The sequence below is a fragment of the Chionomys nivalis genome, chromosome 18 (genome assembly GCF_950005125.1).
Source record: "Chionomys nivalis chromosome 18, mChiNiv1.1, whole genome shotgun sequence".
Classification (NCBI taxonomy): Eukaryota; Metazoa; Chordata; class Mammalia; order Rodentia; family Cricetidae; genus Chionomys; species Chionomys nivalis.
Genome location: NC_080103.1, coordinates 61,166,193 through 61,183,873, shown reverse-complemented (window position 1 = coordinate 61,183,873; position 17,681 = coordinate 61,166,193). Strand labels below are relative to the sequence as shown.

The following is a 17,681-nucleotide window of genomic DNA, read 5'->3' as shown; positions in this document are numbered from 1 at the left end:
CAATATAACACAGAAGGAAATTCTAAGAAGCAGGCAGGATGGGGTGATCTTCAGCATAAAAATATTGAAAAGAAATAACATTCAAGTAAATTAAAATATCTTACACTAGATACCAAATTGTCAAGATGTAAAGGAAAACTCAGAGAATAAAGTGTCATGAAATATATTGAAACAGAGCATTAAATAGTAGATATATATCCAACTTTAGCAACATTAACATTTAATGAAAGTCTTCCCAAAATCCATCAAACAAACAGAGGACAATAAACTGTACAACAAAAGACCCTCTTCTGTATGATCAGCGTTGTAGGTTAAAGAAAGAAATAGGTAGGAAATGCAGGAATAAGAGAAGATTGATAATCCAAAGAACAGGAAGAAAATGAAGTCGGACTTTTTTGGGCTGTCAACTCCCAAATAAAGACACATTATGAAAGCTTATTAAGTATGAAAGCTTGGCCTTAGCTTAGATTTGCTCTCAATTAGAGATTATAACTTAAATGAACCCATTTATATTAATCTGTGTTCTTCCACATGGCTCGTTACCTCTCTTCCACACTCTATGTCTGACTTCCTCTATGCCTCACTGGTGAATCTTCACCTCTCTAACTCTTCGCCCGAGTTTCTCTCTCTCCCCAGAAGTCCTACCTATTCTCTCCTGCCTAGCTATTGGCCATTCATCACTCTTTGATAAACCAATCAGAAGGTGCTTTAGGCAGATAAGGTAAAACAGACACATCTGCCAGTGTACAAAAAGATACCTCAGAACAGAAAACTGATGGGGTTACACTAGAGGAAAGATCATTTAATATTAATAAACATGAGGAATATACAAAAGGATAGATGTCACACTTACCTAGGAATTTATGATTCTAATAATACATGCTTCTAACATAGAATCCATAAGCTGCTTGAAGGAAATCTGAGAGAACAAAAACGAAATGGTTTGCAGTCTGGTGGAAGAATGCCACATTTACGTTGCAAACATGCAGAACAAGAAGTCAAACGTTGACGGTGGAAAGAAGAGACATGAACAACATTTAAATCGAATTAGCAATATACATGGAGTGCTACATTTACAGTCTTTCCTCTCAACTCCATACATACTCTTCAATGTGAGTTAGACAGTTGTCACAAAGCAGAATCAATGCTTAAAGAGGATTGATAGCACATAGAATATAATTTCTGATTTAAATGGAATGCAATCCAGACGCTGTTATAAAATTATGGAAGACACTGTTAAATCATAGATGTGTGAAAGTCAGGCAATGCCTTCATAGGTATCTGAAAGTGGTGGACTGGATGAAAGGGAAAGTAGAAGCATGTGGATAATGAAGGTATAATAGAACTGAACAACATGGAGAATAATAAAGAAATAGAGAAAAACTCATACAATCCAAGAATTGGATCAATCAAAATAATGAACAAAATTGAAAATGTAACTTATCCTGAAAAAAATCAAATTGTTAAATATTAGTAAGTTTTTCTGAACTCAGAATTGAAAAGCGAGTACACAATAAGATACTTTATGCAAACAAAGTTGTCAATAGGGTGCACAGTTTTTGTGAGAACTAAAATGAGATGGGTAGATTTCTAGAATGATGCAAAATATAAAAACAAAGAGAAACCAAAAATCCTGCATACATTTACAACAAAGAAATTGAATTAATTTTAAAGTTTCTTACAAAAAAATGCTAGGGTCAGGTAGGTTGATGGAGAACCCCAGGAAACACTTAGGGAAAAATTAAGAATGGTTTTCCTTCAAACTCTTACAAACATCAAAAGGACATGTTTACAACCTCATTAGACAAGGCCAATACTCAGATACTCAAATGAGACATGCACACACTTCAAGAAAACTGGTGATTTCTCTCATGGAAAAGACATGAAGGAAGTCTACAAAATGAGGGAAAACTGAACTCAACAACCTAAATAAGATGATGTGCCATCACATTCTTAATTCAATTAAATCCCAGCATCATAATAAAATAAAAAAAAAATCATGACCATGATGACAAAATGTTGGCATCCATGCATAGGAATTGGATGACCAGTTAATTCTGCCAGAAAAAGAATAAATTGAAAATAGTAAGTAAAACTATCTTTCTTTGCATATGGCCTTTTTCACATGAATGTGTCCAACGTAGCACATGGATAAACACTGATAAGCTTAGAGACCATGGTGCTGAAATAACAAGATTTTTATAAATGCCATTTTGACACTGAGTTAGGAAAGTCATTCCAATTATAATAACATCAGAATTAATGAATTACTTGAGAATAAATTTAGCAGTTTATAAAGCATGTCCCATGGAAATAAAAAAGTAAATAAAATTGAAAGAAAGTTTAGAGTTCATAAATAATCAGAAAAGCCAAATCTATTTAATCAGAAAGTGAGTTAATAGCTGCACGTGGATCAAAGTACAAAACATGATTGAAATGGAAAACTGTGCCCAATGGACATATGGTTCTTAGGAAGTGCTCAAAACATCCAAAGTTTGACTGCAATGATGATCATAAAGTGTGGGCCTATCCTGGAAGGCATCCAATTGCATTGTTATTTCCGAATGTTTATATTTTCTCAATGTGCTGTTTTCTCCCTGTACATAGTTATATGATTGCCATCCCCTCCATCTAACAATTAAAACTGTGTACAGGAGTGGAGCAGTGACACCTGACACTGATCTGCTGTGACTGGAGCAGTGTCTGAGCGTCAGGCTTGCCATGAAGAAATGTTGTCTCTTAGAAAATCGCTCTGAGGATGCTGAGGCGGTGGTGGTGCACACCTTTAAATCCCAGCACTTGGGAGGCAGAAGCAGGTGGATCTCTTTGAGTTCAAGGACAGCCTGGTCTAAAGAGTGGGTTTCAGGGCAGCCAAGATACACAGAGAAAGGCTGTCTCAAGAAATCAAAATCAAAGCAAAACTAATGAAAAACAGAAAGATAAGGAGGGAAAAGAAAAGAAAGAAATTTGCTCTGAGATTTTGGAGAGAGAGCTGGCTCAGCAGTAAGGGCACATGCTGTTCCTCCAGAGTACCCAGGTTCTGCTCCTAGCACCCCCTTGGCAGCTCACAAATATCTAATACCAGGGAATCCCACACCCTCTGGCCTCAAAGGACAGCAGACACACACATGGTGCATATACATACATGTGGGCAAAACACTCCAAGCACATAAAATAAAAGTAGATAATGTATTTTTAAAAAGGCAACTTCCTCTGAGTATCTGGCAGAATAACTAACAATCAATTTTTGAGCAAGGACAATCTGCAGAAGATGCTGTTTCCTACAGCTTCATTACTGCTGATTAGCTAGAGGTCCGGGGATCGCGTCAAGGGCCTTCATGGATGCTCTTCAGAACAGTGTTTCATGTTCATTGGAATACCTTTTTGTTCAGACACCTACCTATTCCTCAGTAAAATGCACACTCATAAATTAAGTGAGGAATATTTGGAAAGAATACAGAGAGGAACAAAGGTTCACAGGAAAACAGAACCACTATAGAATCCACAAATTACTAAGACGGTTTTTATTCAGAAGTATTTTTCAAGTATAAAGTCAATTTATTCATAAAAAAAGGTTTTGTGAATGGAACAAATATCATAATAAAAGACAAGCGATAAGCTAATAATCTGTATGAAAATGGAGTTAATGATTTTTAATAAAATAGGAAAAGGTAAAAATTATATTGATTTTAATTGCATACAGAGAATATTTCAATTTCAATAACATTGTTTTACTTTGGAGCTTGTTTCAGAGATTAGACACTGACCAGGAGCAACTTGAGGAGAGGAGGTATATTTAAGCTTCAGGTCATAGTCTGTCACTAAAGGAAGTCAGCACAGGAACTCAAGGCAGGAACCTTTCCTGTTCAGGAAAGGAGGCAGAAACCTTGGAGAAATGCCTCATACTGACTTGTTTGTCGCACTGTCCGGTTGCTTTCTTATAAAACCTAGGACACCTGCCTAGAAATGGCACCACCCACAGTGAGCTGGGCCTCCCTCTGACACAGCAAACCCACAGAACCATCGAATGGCATTGGTTCCTCAGTTGAGGTTTCTTCTCCTTCTGTATTGGCTTTCCTCCTTCCTTCTTTGTTGGAGCTCCCTACCCATTATGCGATTCCTCACTTCATGCCAAGTGTATTTAGCTATTCCTCTCCCAATTCCCCCACTTATGGTCCCTTTATTCTTTCCTGGCTTCTGGGGTGTCTTTATGTTGTATATTCACATCTGAAGACTTGGAGCTAGGAACCAGAGTGGACAGAAAACATGTGGACATGTTATATTTGTCTTTCTGGGTCTAGACCATTCCACTCAATAGAATCTTTTCTAGATCCATCCACTTGCCTGCACTGTTCAGAATTTCATTTTTCTTTACAGTTGCAGAGTATTCCACAGCGTATATGCACCACATTTCCGTTACACATTCATATGTTGAAGAACATTTAAGTGGTTTTTTTGTTTGTTTGTTTGTTATTTTTATTTCCTGGCTATTGTGAATAGGGAAGCCAAGAACACAGTTTGCAAGTATCTGTGGAATATGATGTCAAGTCTTTTGGGAATATAAAACACTATGAAAACTGCCAAGGGAAGGAAGCAAATGAACAGCCCTACCCAGCTGCAACACTTATGGATCACCACAAATATCAACCTGGCAGTATGCGCAGAAGGGCACAAAAGTACCATTCACATGTCAGTAGCAACTCACTGTCTAATTGGACGCAAGGCATAACTAGAAATCATGCCTGATACAAGAAACCTGGACAAATTCCTAGGGATAGTGAGCTCAGGGACCTTAGGAAAGAATTTTCTTTTTTTTTTTTTTTTTGGTTTTTTTGAGACAGGGTTTCTCTGTGGTTTTGGAGCCTGTCCTGGAACTAGCTCTGTAGACCAGGCTGGTCTCGAACTCACAGAGATCCGCCTGCCTCTGCCTCCCGAGTGCTGGGATTAAAGGCGTGCGCCACCATCGCCCGGCTTTTTTTTTTTAGGAAAGAATTTTCTATGGCTACTTCACTACACCAGAATAACTCCTTACTACACTCTTAATTGTACATTTATATTCATAGATACACCTCTTATCAGATACTACCCCTTATAGCAAATGGGGACCATTACAGAAAATCACAGCTAGACACAATGCAGAAACTGACAGATCATAGGGAATCCAGCCCCAACAGATGTATCTGCATTACATAGCCTACATCTCTGTCTCCTAAAACATCACAGAGAAGGGGCAGGAAGATTGTAGGAGGCAAATAGCAGTCAGCCTGCTGTGTGACACTGTCGCCGGGAAATGGCGGCATAAGTAAGACCAGAGATGTCGCCACATCGATCAGTGGACATGTTAACATGGAGGGGAGAAAAGTTTGCAGGGTCCAACACCAGAAAAAAGGACGACAAGCATCTATTGACTGTCAGACAAGGGAGAATTAGCTCTCTGAGGGATGAGCACTCTTACTGATTACACAACACAGTGTCCAGCCTTGAACCCGTATAAACACAAAGCTGGACTCAGCAGGTTTTGTATGCAGAATATGTATAATATAGAATAAACTCAGCAGGTTTTGTATGTATAATACGTATAATATAGAATAAACTCAGCAGGTTTTATATATCTGCGTGCATTTGTGCACATATGCATATGTATTTGTGCAAACAAAACTGTGCTTCATTTCCAAAAATATAGAATCCTCATTTTCCATTTCACTGTCTTGTATATAATACACCCTGAATGCAATCAGTCATCGAAAATTAGGAAAAGGTACAGAAAAATGTGTTGGACCCTGCAGAAGAGTTTAAAAGTAGCACATATTTTATCTTTTATAAAACACTTAAATGGCAGAGTATCTGTTCTACGACCATAACAGAAAAATAAAAACACTCGATCCCTTTCATAAGTGTTGTGGTTTCTGGCCACTGTTCCCTGCAGAAATATTTCCTGTAAGGTAAAACATTATATGTGTATTTGATGAGTGTATATTGATTTAAGTCAACTTTCAAATGGAACATAATGAATATATACATAGCAAAAGGCATGTCCAACCTGAACAAAGAAAGACTGCACTATTCTGAGTGATAAGCAAGTGGGGGTGAAAATTCTTCCTATCAAAGTTCTTCATCACCTCCCTGAGTCAGGACCCTAAAGTCTTCGCTGTGACCTCATCATTTCTGTACACACTTTTTTTGCCTTCATTGTGACATCATCACATTTGTACACATTTTTCTTGTCTTCATTGTGACATCATTACTTTTGTACACACTTTTCTTGTCTTCACTGTGACCTCATCATTTCTGTACACAATTTTCTTGTATTCACTGTGACATCACTTCTATACACACTTTTCTTGTTGTCATTGTAACCTCACTATTTCTGCACATACCTTTCTTTCTTGTCTTCATTGTGACCTTATCATTTCTGTACACACTTTTCTTTTCTTTCTTTTTTTTTTTTTTTTTTTGAGACAGGGTTTCTCCGTAGCTTCACACTTTTCTTGATGCAACAAAAGGAAGGCTCACTAGACAGTGGAGTGAAAAAAATGTATTTCAGTAGAAACAGTGTCTGCCTTTCTGCTTCAAACTTATTCCGGAAATCTGAGTGTATTTGGATGCAGCCAAGGCTAAACAGACAGCTGGTATACACTGCTCAGTATATGACATTTTGTGGCTCCCAGCAAGGCAGCTGTTCACTCGCAACTCAAGATTTCCCAAACAAATTAAAGGAAACAGGAAGCCTAAATACTCATCCCATAGAAAATATGAAGCTGCAATGCTGTTAGCAAGCATGGGTGTTGTAGAGAGTACCACTAAGTGCTGAGGGAGGGACAAGAAGACAGCATCTCATACAAAAGAAATGCAGTTTGTTCACAGAGTAATGTCTTCTCTTTCAATATTTTATGGCCTGTCCCAGCCTCATGCCAACGATGCTCAGTTACACCTGCATGATATTGCACAATCCAGTGTTGCAGGAATGTCTTCTTAGCTAGTCTCAAATGCATTCTTCCTCAGTTCTGCGGATAAAATGCAGGCAGTGCTTTGTGTTTTAAGTGAGATTGGGGCATAGCCTACTTGAAGCCCTGTGATGAAAGAGTTAAAGCTAATGCAATTTTCGTTCAATAGATTCCACACAAATAAGTGTTTTCCAAAAATCCTGTTTATAAATAAGGTAGACACACCATGGTGACTAATGTCACAGAAAGCATCTCGTACCTAATTCTCTTTAACCTACGCTCACCTCCTATATGCTAGATACTACTGTTTGGTCTGAAGAGAGAGCATTGATACATAATGAAAAATCAATAACTCCTCTAAGACAGAACAGTGAGCCTTAAAATCCCATGCCTGCACCCAAACCCCTTTCTATACCACCCACCCACCCTGGCCACCCCAATAACAAGACTTGAGAATGCAGGAGGCAATGTGCCCCAGAATATCAAGAAAATATAGATGATAGGTGGATCAGAGATAAATCAATAGACACAGAGACCCACCTCACATGTCCTTCCTACAAAGTGAGATGTTCCTACAATGAAAATAGTCATTTTTCGTCCTTATTTTAAGTGTTTAGTTTTGTGTGGAAATAAAGCTCAATGGTCAGAAGTAAGTGAAATCAACAAATTGGCTCTACCTTGCTTTCTTGGGCTTCTTACCACAAAACTCTGCTATCTCACTTAAGGAAGACAATGTAGGGCATATCAAGTGACCTCCTGTTGCTGTGATGAACGGCACTGTTCATGATTTCACCAGCTAAACTCAGCAACCACATCTGTAGTAGAATGGACTTGAATCCTCTATTTAGTTCTTGGAGCCACCACTTTAGACCGTAGAGTTGAGACATGCCAGTCCTGCCTTGTTTCTTCTGAACTTTCGGTCCCTAGAAACCAGGACAGACATTGGATTGTTTCACTTTTAAACAGATAAACCTTGACGATAATTTGTTACACAAAAGTCCATAGGAAAAAATGAAATATATAATATATATATATGTAATTTATTATGTATGTGGATGTTTCCATACTATCTCTATAAACTTACACTTCCAACTGTATGAACCATGGTTGCCATGTAGCCACACTAAGCAACAAGAATGGGGAATGGTTTAGAAGCAAGAAACAGTGGGTTCTCTGATGACAACACTTAAATTCAATTCTCACTGTACCTCTGGGCACCCATGTAACCTTCACTTCCCATTGCTGCAGACTGGAGCAGTAATACATCTCATTTATCATAGAAAGTAAATACCATGATAGTCACAGACCCTCCCCCTGACCCATGCTGCATGTTTAGGTGCTTTATGTGCAGAACTGGAAGGAAAAAGACATAATATGAGAAACCATATTAATCCAAGAATGGAGGCATCTCCTTATCCTCATAATATAGTTGCATCTCTTATTGCTAAAATTATAAAACTCGTTTTATAAAAATACAGTTAAACAGCAACTAGTGTAGAATACCCAACTCTACCACCCCCTAGAACATGAACATCTGTTTATTCTACTACACAATACACATACACATGAACACACATACATACACATACATGCGCGCGCATACACACACACAGACACACACACACCTTAAAAAGGATGGAGAAACAAGAGTTCAGAATCCTGGCTGTGAGAAGGGTGTCTCTTCAGTTTCCTACTGGACAGCGCACAAAGGGGCAACATTCTTGCAGCTTCATGCTTACGCCCATTGTCTCTCTCTTCTGGAAGCCACTTTTCCCACAAGACTCTATGCTGTTATCACCTAGAGAAGAATCCTAGTTGTAAGAAGGTCCTGGGAGATGTCAGGCTTTCCTGACAGTGGACTATCACTGGACAATTCCACAGCTTGTTGACCGTCTTCAGAACTGGGTGGTTGTCTGTGACTATCAAGTTTCCTCTCTTCTTTGATAAAATTGGTGCAGTATAATGACCTCATAGCTCTCCTAGCCTTCTTTGTGTTCCTCCCCATTTTCAATAGTCATTTCCAATGACATGATATGTTTCTATTCAGTGAGTCTAAAAAATCTCCAGTTATCACAAAGAACATAAAATGCCAGAAAACTTTTTTTTTTTTTTTTTTTTTGGCTCTTTTCAGTTTATTGCATGAAGGAGTTACACTAGTCCAAGTTAAAAGCGGACCCCAAATGGTTACATTATACAAGCTGTGAGGTTTTTAAACTTGTGACAAGGGACAGGAGGGAAATTCTACTCATTGCAAGAAATCCTCACTTAAGCTTCAGAGTCACAAGCACTTAAAACCCATGAACCTTCAGCTGATCGTCCTTAGCCAGTCCAATCTCTATTAGGAACTGGCATATGTTCTTGCGCTGGTCACCCTGTAGCTGAATTACTTCTCCATATTCTGGATGCTCAATTACAGTACCATTGCAGGCAAATTTCTTCTTAAACGCCTTCACTAGTTTCTTTTAATCGTAATCATCAGCGATCCCTTGGACAGTGGTAAGGGTCTTCCTGCCGTTTCTCTGTTGAATTCTTATATGGATATAATCCTCAGTGCCAGCAGGAAGCAGGTCATCACCCTTACTTGCATCAGCAAAGGGGTCGAAAGAGTGGAGGTTCTGAATAGCGGACCTACGATACGATTCCTTTTCCTCGGTGGAAACGGCCTGCGGAAGGCGGCTGCGGGTGAAGGCGGCTGCGGGTGAAGGCGGCTGCGGGAGAAGGCGGGCAGGGGGGGGGAGCGTCGGGAAGCGAGGGGGCTCGAGGGGGAGGCAGCTGAGTCCTCGGCGGCGGCTCAGTGACTGGGGCCGCCAGAAAACTTTTTAAGATGAAGAGAGAGTATCATCCAACTTAGCAAGGCAAAAATCTGAAGCAACAATATGCACTCAGGGATGTTTCAAAGAAAGGAGCCCAACCGCAGAAACACACCCAACAGAGGCACTGATGCATGGGGAGGTGGAGCCTGAAATTTATGGAGCAAGGAGTGGGTGAAGAGTTACCATTTCTATTACAATTATTTTGTAACTTATCTTAATATTTTAACATTCTGATCTCTCTATGAGGTACAACAGTTTCTCCAAAGTTTACTTCCTGCCAAATATTTTGCTTAAAATACAACACTTTTTATTTATTTTGGTAACCCTTACAAGTGGTGTAAAATCTAAGAAGAAATTGCACACATCCAATGAAGAAGCAGAGAAAGCAAGCGTCGTATCTTTTCTAGCATTAAATCTGACATGCAGTAGTTAATAGATGCAGTTTTCCTTACATAAAGCTATAGCTTTGCTGGTCTCAGACAGTCCAGAAATGGAAGAAGACACTGAGCAGCTGACTTTAAAAAGTACTTTTAGATTATTTCTCTATTATCAAGCAATACACTAATTTTATTTTAAGTTGTGATTTAATTAGGTCTTGTTTCCCCTCCATCAGCACAAATAATTGAGCTGACTCCATGTTTGGCTGAACCGAGCCACAGAGACCTCACAGAACCAAGATCATCTTTTTCTCTGTATTCTAGCCAAAGCAATGCATGCTCCATGACTGCCCACTGGACAGGGCAGTTTTGAGGTTGATCTGGATAATAGAATAAAAATCTCCATGCTCCCCTTAAGAAAAGCGGCTCCTAAATCTTCAGCAGTGACAGAAATATGCCTTTGAAGTATCCTGGTTGGCACACTAGACTGCCAAGACAGCTGACTGAATCCAGAGCTTGCTTTCCCACACAGGATGAGGAAAATCCCAAGTGATCAGTCTTCTCAGACTATCTCCTCTCACACCTGCCAGCATTGCAGGCACTGTCACTAGAAGGTGCCCTGATAGGGAAAATTATGCAAAGCTTTGTTGTGAAATGCATTTATGCCTAGGAAAGATAATACTTTGAGATGGAAGTCCCCAACGGCAAAGTGGTACAGTCACCAACGAAGAGGCTGGTAAAACCACTGGTGGATGAGTGTCTGGAACTGCCCATCACACACAAGGCTTTCCTAAGTCCAGTGGCCTGGGCTATACTGCTCTCTCTGTTGAGTCCATATTTTATACTCTTGATTTATTTGACAAAATATCCGTTATCTGTCACTGCATAAGACACTATGTCACTGTCACTAAATTAAAGCAAAAGCTGTTGGTTTTACTCAAAACCCAACACTAACTTCTCAGCTCTCGGGGTTGTGAATATCTTTACAGTCCAGTTATTGATGGGCTGGAGGCCTACAACATCAGTAGACCTCTCTGACAAGTTTCATCCAGTCCAGGTGAAGAGGTTTTCAAAGCTTGAAAAACCAGGGACAACCATGCAGACCTTCCTAAGGGGTTAATGGCATTACTGTCACAGCATGGTGACTCTCATGTGCCATCACTGTCTTGGGTTTTATTATCCAGAGTAAATGTCATGGCAAGAAACCTTTTGGGGGCGGGGGCAAATCGGATCTCTCCCTTTCCATGGAGGAATTCCAAAGCCAGAAAATAAGAGGCATGCCCGCAGTGAGAGAAAGAAATGGAGGGTATATTAACAATCTATCTGTCCTAGGTAACTGATTAACTATACAAATTTTTAAAAATCCTTACAATCCATCTTCTAGAGATAAACAATGGAGGTCTGAGGATGACATTTCTCCATCATGTCACTGCTCCTTACCCTAGACAAAATGACATCATCTCCAATGTTACACCCATCACTCTAGTGTTTCTATGTATCTTACTGTACACATGACAATGGCATCAGGTTGCTTTTCCTATTCTTTAGTGTGTGATACTTATACCTTTTTTTTTATTTTTATTTTTTTTTACTTATTTATTTATTTTTATTCTTTTTTAATTAAAATTTCCACCTGCTCCCCATTTCCCATTTCCCTCCCCTCCTCCCAAATATTGCCCTCCCCCCACTTCCCTCCCCCTATCCCCACTCCTCTTCTCCTCCCCCCACTCCATTCCCCCTCCCTCTCGATACTGAAGAGCAGTCCAAATTCCCTGCCCTGCGGGAAGACCAAGGTCCTTCTATCTACGTCCAGAAAGGTGAGCGTCCAAACAGGCTAAGCTCCCACAAAGCCAGTTCATGTATTAGGATCGAAACCTAGTGCCATTGTCCTTGGCTTCTCATCAGTCTTCATTGACCGCCATGCTCAGAGAGTCCGGAATCAACCCATGCTTATTCAGTCCCAGACCAGCTGGCCTTGGTGGGCTCCCAATAAATCAGTTCCACTGTCACAGTGGGTGGGTGCATCCCTCGTGGTCCTGATTTTTTGCTCATGTTCTCCCTCCTTCTGCTCCTCATTTGGACCTTAAGAGCTCAGACCGTTGCTCCAAATTGAGACTCTGTCTCTACCTCGATCCATCGCCAGATGAAGGTTCTAAGGTGATATGCAAGATATTCATCAGTATAGGATAGGGTCATTTCAGGTTCCCTCTCCTTAGTTGCCCAAGGTACCAGCTGGGGACATATTCCTGGACACCTGCGAACCCCTCAAGAGTCAAGTCTCTTGCCAACCCTAAGATGGCTCCCTTAGATAGGATATATACTTCGCTGCTCCCGTATCCATCCTTCCTATATCCCAACCATCCCAATCCTCCGAGCTCCTCCCATCCTCCCCTTCTCATATTTCTCATCCCATTTCCCCTTTGCCCCATGCCACCTCACCCGCAAGTTCCCAGTTTTTGCCCTGGAATCTTGTCTACTTCCCCCTCTCCATGCGGATGACTATATGATTTTCTTTGGGTTCACTTTCTTATTTAGCTTCTATAGGATCACACATTATATGCTTAATGTCTTTTATTTTATGGCTAGAAACCGATTATGAGTGAGTACATCCCATGTTCCTCTTTTTGAGTCTGGGATACCTCACTCAGGATAGTGTTTTCTATTTCCATCCATTTGCACGCAAAATTCGAGAAGTCATTGTTTTTTACTGCTGAGTAGTACTCTAATATGTATATATTACTTATACCTTTTAAAGCTCACCACTGTGCTCCTCGTGGGCATTCACTTCACTTGAGTAGCGCTAGTTGTCTCTACTCTGTCTTCACAAACGGAGAAGAAAAATGTTAAAACCTGCAGAGCTGGGTAGGACAATTTAAAAAGAGTATCTCTGTACTGCCACACATAATAACTCTTTACACCTGCATGAAATACTTTTGTATTTGTTCGACTTGTTTGTTACCTTGTGTGAATTGCCCTTCCTGGTTCCATTTCAGTGTAAATTGTGTTTCTGGATAGGGTCTTTCAATCAATTACCTTGTTTTATTTGCAAGTCTTTGATCAAAACTCACTTCATCACTCTGCTCCAACTTCTCCCCACAAAATCCCAGAAGAAAAGAAATCCAGGCATTGCTTCTCTCTTTTGTCTTTAATAACAGCAAGAAACTCCAAGCTGCTTGACAATTTGAGTTTTGAGTTGCCGATCGCTAGGGAGAAAAAGAGGTTACTTTTGCAATCCCTATTATCTAACATGTGTCCTCAGGATTAAATAGCTGTTTTTTTTTTTCAATAAATCCCACTCTGTAGGCATTTGGTAGGTAACAGGCCCTGCACATATGGGCATAGAGCTAACAGCTGCTGCTCCCAAGGTGTCAGGCATTAAACAGCTTCAGCAGCGTCTGCTGGTTCCGGGCCAGATCCACAAAGACTTATGTGGGCAATAGAACTTACTTAGCGACCTGACTTCAACACAGAATTCTATGTGCTCCTAAAGAGCTGACGTGTCTAATTGTAGACCCAGACTATATTTCTGCCATGGTCACTGATGACCGCTTCAGCACATGGGCGTTTACGTCTGCTTCCTATGTAGAGAGGAGGCATGTTATCTCAAGTGAGATAATTCTCGCTTCACGTGCTCTTTCCTATGGATATCTTGCTTTGGCTTCATGGAAGAGGTAGCCGTTTACACTTGTACCATGATGCTAACTATGACCATCTGTGTATGGTGCGAAGGAAGGGAAGAAACATGCTTCGTGGAATCCAAACAGTAGCTGGAGTCTGTACAGCCTCAGACAAGTTTGGAGCCGCCTGTTGGGGTTCTCCAGAGAAAAGGAGCAACAGGATAAATGCAGAAGCCGAGAATGACATTTACAGATTTTAGAATTTGCTCTCCATGTCTGCAGTGGCCGCTATGGGTCCTCTTCAAACTACATGCCTATGGAATCTGAAGGAAAGATGGATTCTGATTTCAAGCACTTGAGGACCAGAATTTAGAGGTCCAGCTGAATAAGGCATGGGCAGAACAAGCTGTATTCTGGGGTTCTGTTCTCATGATGGACATCTTAATGATCTCCATGGAGTCTACAGATATGACTGCTGACCTTATCCAGGAACATCTGCATAGACAGAAAATCGGCATTACCGGGGATCTGGGCATCATACAGCCGCATTAAACTGATAGATCAGATTGACTCTCCTAGAAGTCTCTGCAGTCTGAGGTCCTTAGACAGTGTCTTCCACTGACATATGGTGGGGTAGTATTTCCCCCTGACGTGTGTGACCACTTTCTTTCATAGTGAAAATGCAAAAATTCATGAGATTGGGTTCAATCGGATGATATGGTAGTTACAGGCTAATTAGCTTCCTTCTAACATGGGCACATGAAATGCTTGCAGCTCAGCGTGACACACTCTGGGTGATGCTGTCTCTAATTGGTGCTTCCTCTCCAGTCACTCACACAGTCCTACGCCCAGTTCATCCCTAAGGATCCCTCCAACTCTGGGCAAACCTGTTTCCTCAGGAAGCATTCTCTACCTGCCTCAGCCACAATACCCTGTCCTCTACCACAACACACTCCTTATTCTGCATAGAGCTAAATAATTATTTATCTCATGTCTCCTGCTAGAAATTACACTGGCATCAAGGGACTGCACAGGTCTGCGTTTTCTTTCTCCCTTTATGCATACTGACCATGAAATGGATGTTCACACTCTGTAAGTAGAGATGCAAATTACCGTTCCATGTATCACTTCATTTTTTATTTATTTTTACTTACTTGCATGTGTGTGTCTGTGCGAGTGTATGCTGCTTGTATTCAGGTGCCCTCAGAGCCTGAAAGAGGGTGTCAACCCCCTGGAGCTGGAGTTATAGACTCTGTGAGCCATCTAACTTAAGTGCTAGGAGTTGATTTCAGTTCCTCTGCAGAACAGAACTCATGCTCAATTGTTTATCCATCTCTCCAGATCCCATGGTAAGATCTGATTCAAAACTTTAAGCGTTTTACACAAACCTTAGTATCTAAATCCTTCTCAGTAAGACTCTCTAATGATTGTTAACTACGGTTGAAAAGCTGGGCATGCATTGCACTGGAAATGTAAATTGGGGTTTATGACAAGATCAAAGAACGTGGAAATATAAAGAGAGAGGAAATGTGTAAAAATATACAGGAAGCCCTTGGAAATTGTTAAAAGTTGTGCCACCACCAACTTCTGCATCTTTTAGCAAAGGGAAGATACTAATTAACAGAATAATCTTTGTTTCCCAGTTTGAAAGATTACAGTGATTGCTTTCCTTCAGTGCAAGGCCTGGCCTTAATGGTTGTAAAGATTAATTGACAGTATACTAAAGCCAACTAGCCAATTAATGCCAGTGTATCACCTAAGTGCCTTGAAAAAAATGTGTGTGCACTGTGTAGGTAGTGAGGTTGCTGTATTACTTGATGCCTACAGTGTGTATGTCCTGGTTCCTCTACAAGTCCCTTCCCATAGCACCATGGAAAACCATATGTCAGTAGCTCCACCAAGCCACGCTGTAGAAAATAAGGTTATGTAGAGTACCAAATGTCTTAGCTACACCAGTCAAAATTCCTCCATTTCAATAATCTTTCTATCACTTTCCTAAGTATAATGCTCATTCTATATATTATTCTCATGTATACGTTTATTTTATGGCTTATTAAGAAAGTTAATCATGTGATACCCGCTCATGGGGAAGCCACCATGAAATGGGCAGGGTACACTCAACATGTACAGAGAAAACAATCACAGACCAATCCAGACACAGAATTAGAAGGACGTTCCTAACAGTTTAAAGCAACCTGTCTGCTATGCACCCATTTAATGATCTTATAATCTTTTCCTCGTGGTTCCACAGAGCTGAAGGATAAAATCGCTCCACTACCCTGTTACGTTTCTGATAATTAGCAGTGGCTATTTTGTGTCACTCTGCATCACCACCTTTGTTTGTGACCCCAAGTCAGTATTTGTTATCCTCCAATGATTTTCCCCTGAATCTGATTAAAACCCTTTAAAGATGGACTGTGAGATGAAGTATAAATAAGTAGTAAGTGCAAGGTTGTGTTCTATATGTCAGTGCTCCACCCTGTTATGCAAAGCATTAAGGCACAGAGGCAACCTCATCTTTCTCCCAAATCGCATTTCCTACAGCTCCAATTTTATGCGGGAAATACTCTGAGCTGTTTAAAAGGTCCCAGGACATGAAATAGTGATATGCAAATGACAATTGTAGCTGTTAATTTCAGTGTGTCACAATATTAGATTTATATCTCTCTGAGGGTATCCATGTTTTAAAAAGAGGAATAATATGCCTGGTTTCATTCTATGAAGACATTTGAAGTGAACCACTCAGCTCTTCTCCCTAGTCATTTGGTGGAGATAAGGGGTTAGCTATAAAGTGCACTGAGACCCACTGGTTCTTTTCCCGAAAGACACTGAAATACATATAACAGGCTCATCAAGCACTGCCTACTGCCGGAAGTCTCTTCTAGAGAGTTCCTGTGGCATGAGATTTATTAACCATTGAGGTCCTCCCCTGCTTGCTTAAAATCTTCCAGTTCCAAACTGTCTGCCCTCTGGAGCAGCGTGTTTTGGCTGGTTGGAGGAACAGAGTGCTGGCTCATTTTTCTGTGAATTAACTTGTCTCTCTATTCCCCTTAGGAGCCACAGACTCAGCTGATGGAACATGAAGGAGTTGGGTGGATGTCATTAATGATATAACACCAAGAACATCTGGACTCTAACTGCTTGTGCTGCTGGCCATGACCAGGCTGTGGTTTGAGCTTTCATGATCAGGGTTTCTGTGCCTGCTTTAAAGGGGCTGATGTACAGCAGGAGTTAGTTACCTTTCCTGTGCATACAGGTCCTATCTTGGTCAAATCCAGTTCCTACTTTGAAAAATATGGATGAGATCCAAAGAACACCTATTTCTATGGGACTACAGAGGTGCTGTTGCTGACAATGACGACGACGACTCGGTGCACATAGGTAGTGAGCAAAAGGGTTCCAGGAAGGCTGTGATTTCATTAAGCCATCTAATTGAAAGATTACTTATGTAAGTAAATTAACAACTTTCATTATTATCTGTCAAAATCCATTGTTTGTGATCTTTAATTAAATTTAGACACAAATTATTCCTTTTTCTTTGTAATATTCCTTTGTCCTCAGTGAAAGAATGAAGTTGACATTTATTAAATATCTTGCAGTGTGTGTGTCTCATGGGATATTCTACAGAAGATACAATTGCTATCAAAACAAGCACATGAATGCTGATCCCTCATAGAGACATCACTCAGGGTATCAAAAGAGCATGAAGTACAGAACTTCTGTACAATCCTCTGGGTGTCACTGCTGGTCTGGAGAACAAAAAGAGTGAATTTGTTCCTAAGCGAAGATTTCATCAAGTGGAGAAACACACATCTGTAATCTTAGCGTTCCAGTGACTGTGGCAGGAGGATCAGGAGTCTGAGGTTAACCTGACTGTATGGTAAGAAATAAGACCTTGTCTTACAAAAAGAAAAGAGGAAGAAGAGGAGG

At 40.4% G+C, this 17,681-nt stretch overlaps 1 pseudogene; it reads right to left on the bottom strand.

Moving 5' to 3' along the window:
• Window positions 1-9,066: 9,066 nt before the first annotated feature.
• LOC130889374 (eukaryotic translation initiation factor 1-like) overlaps window positions 9,067-17,681 on the bottom strand; it is a 38,686-nt pseudogene continuing 30,071 nt past the window's right edge.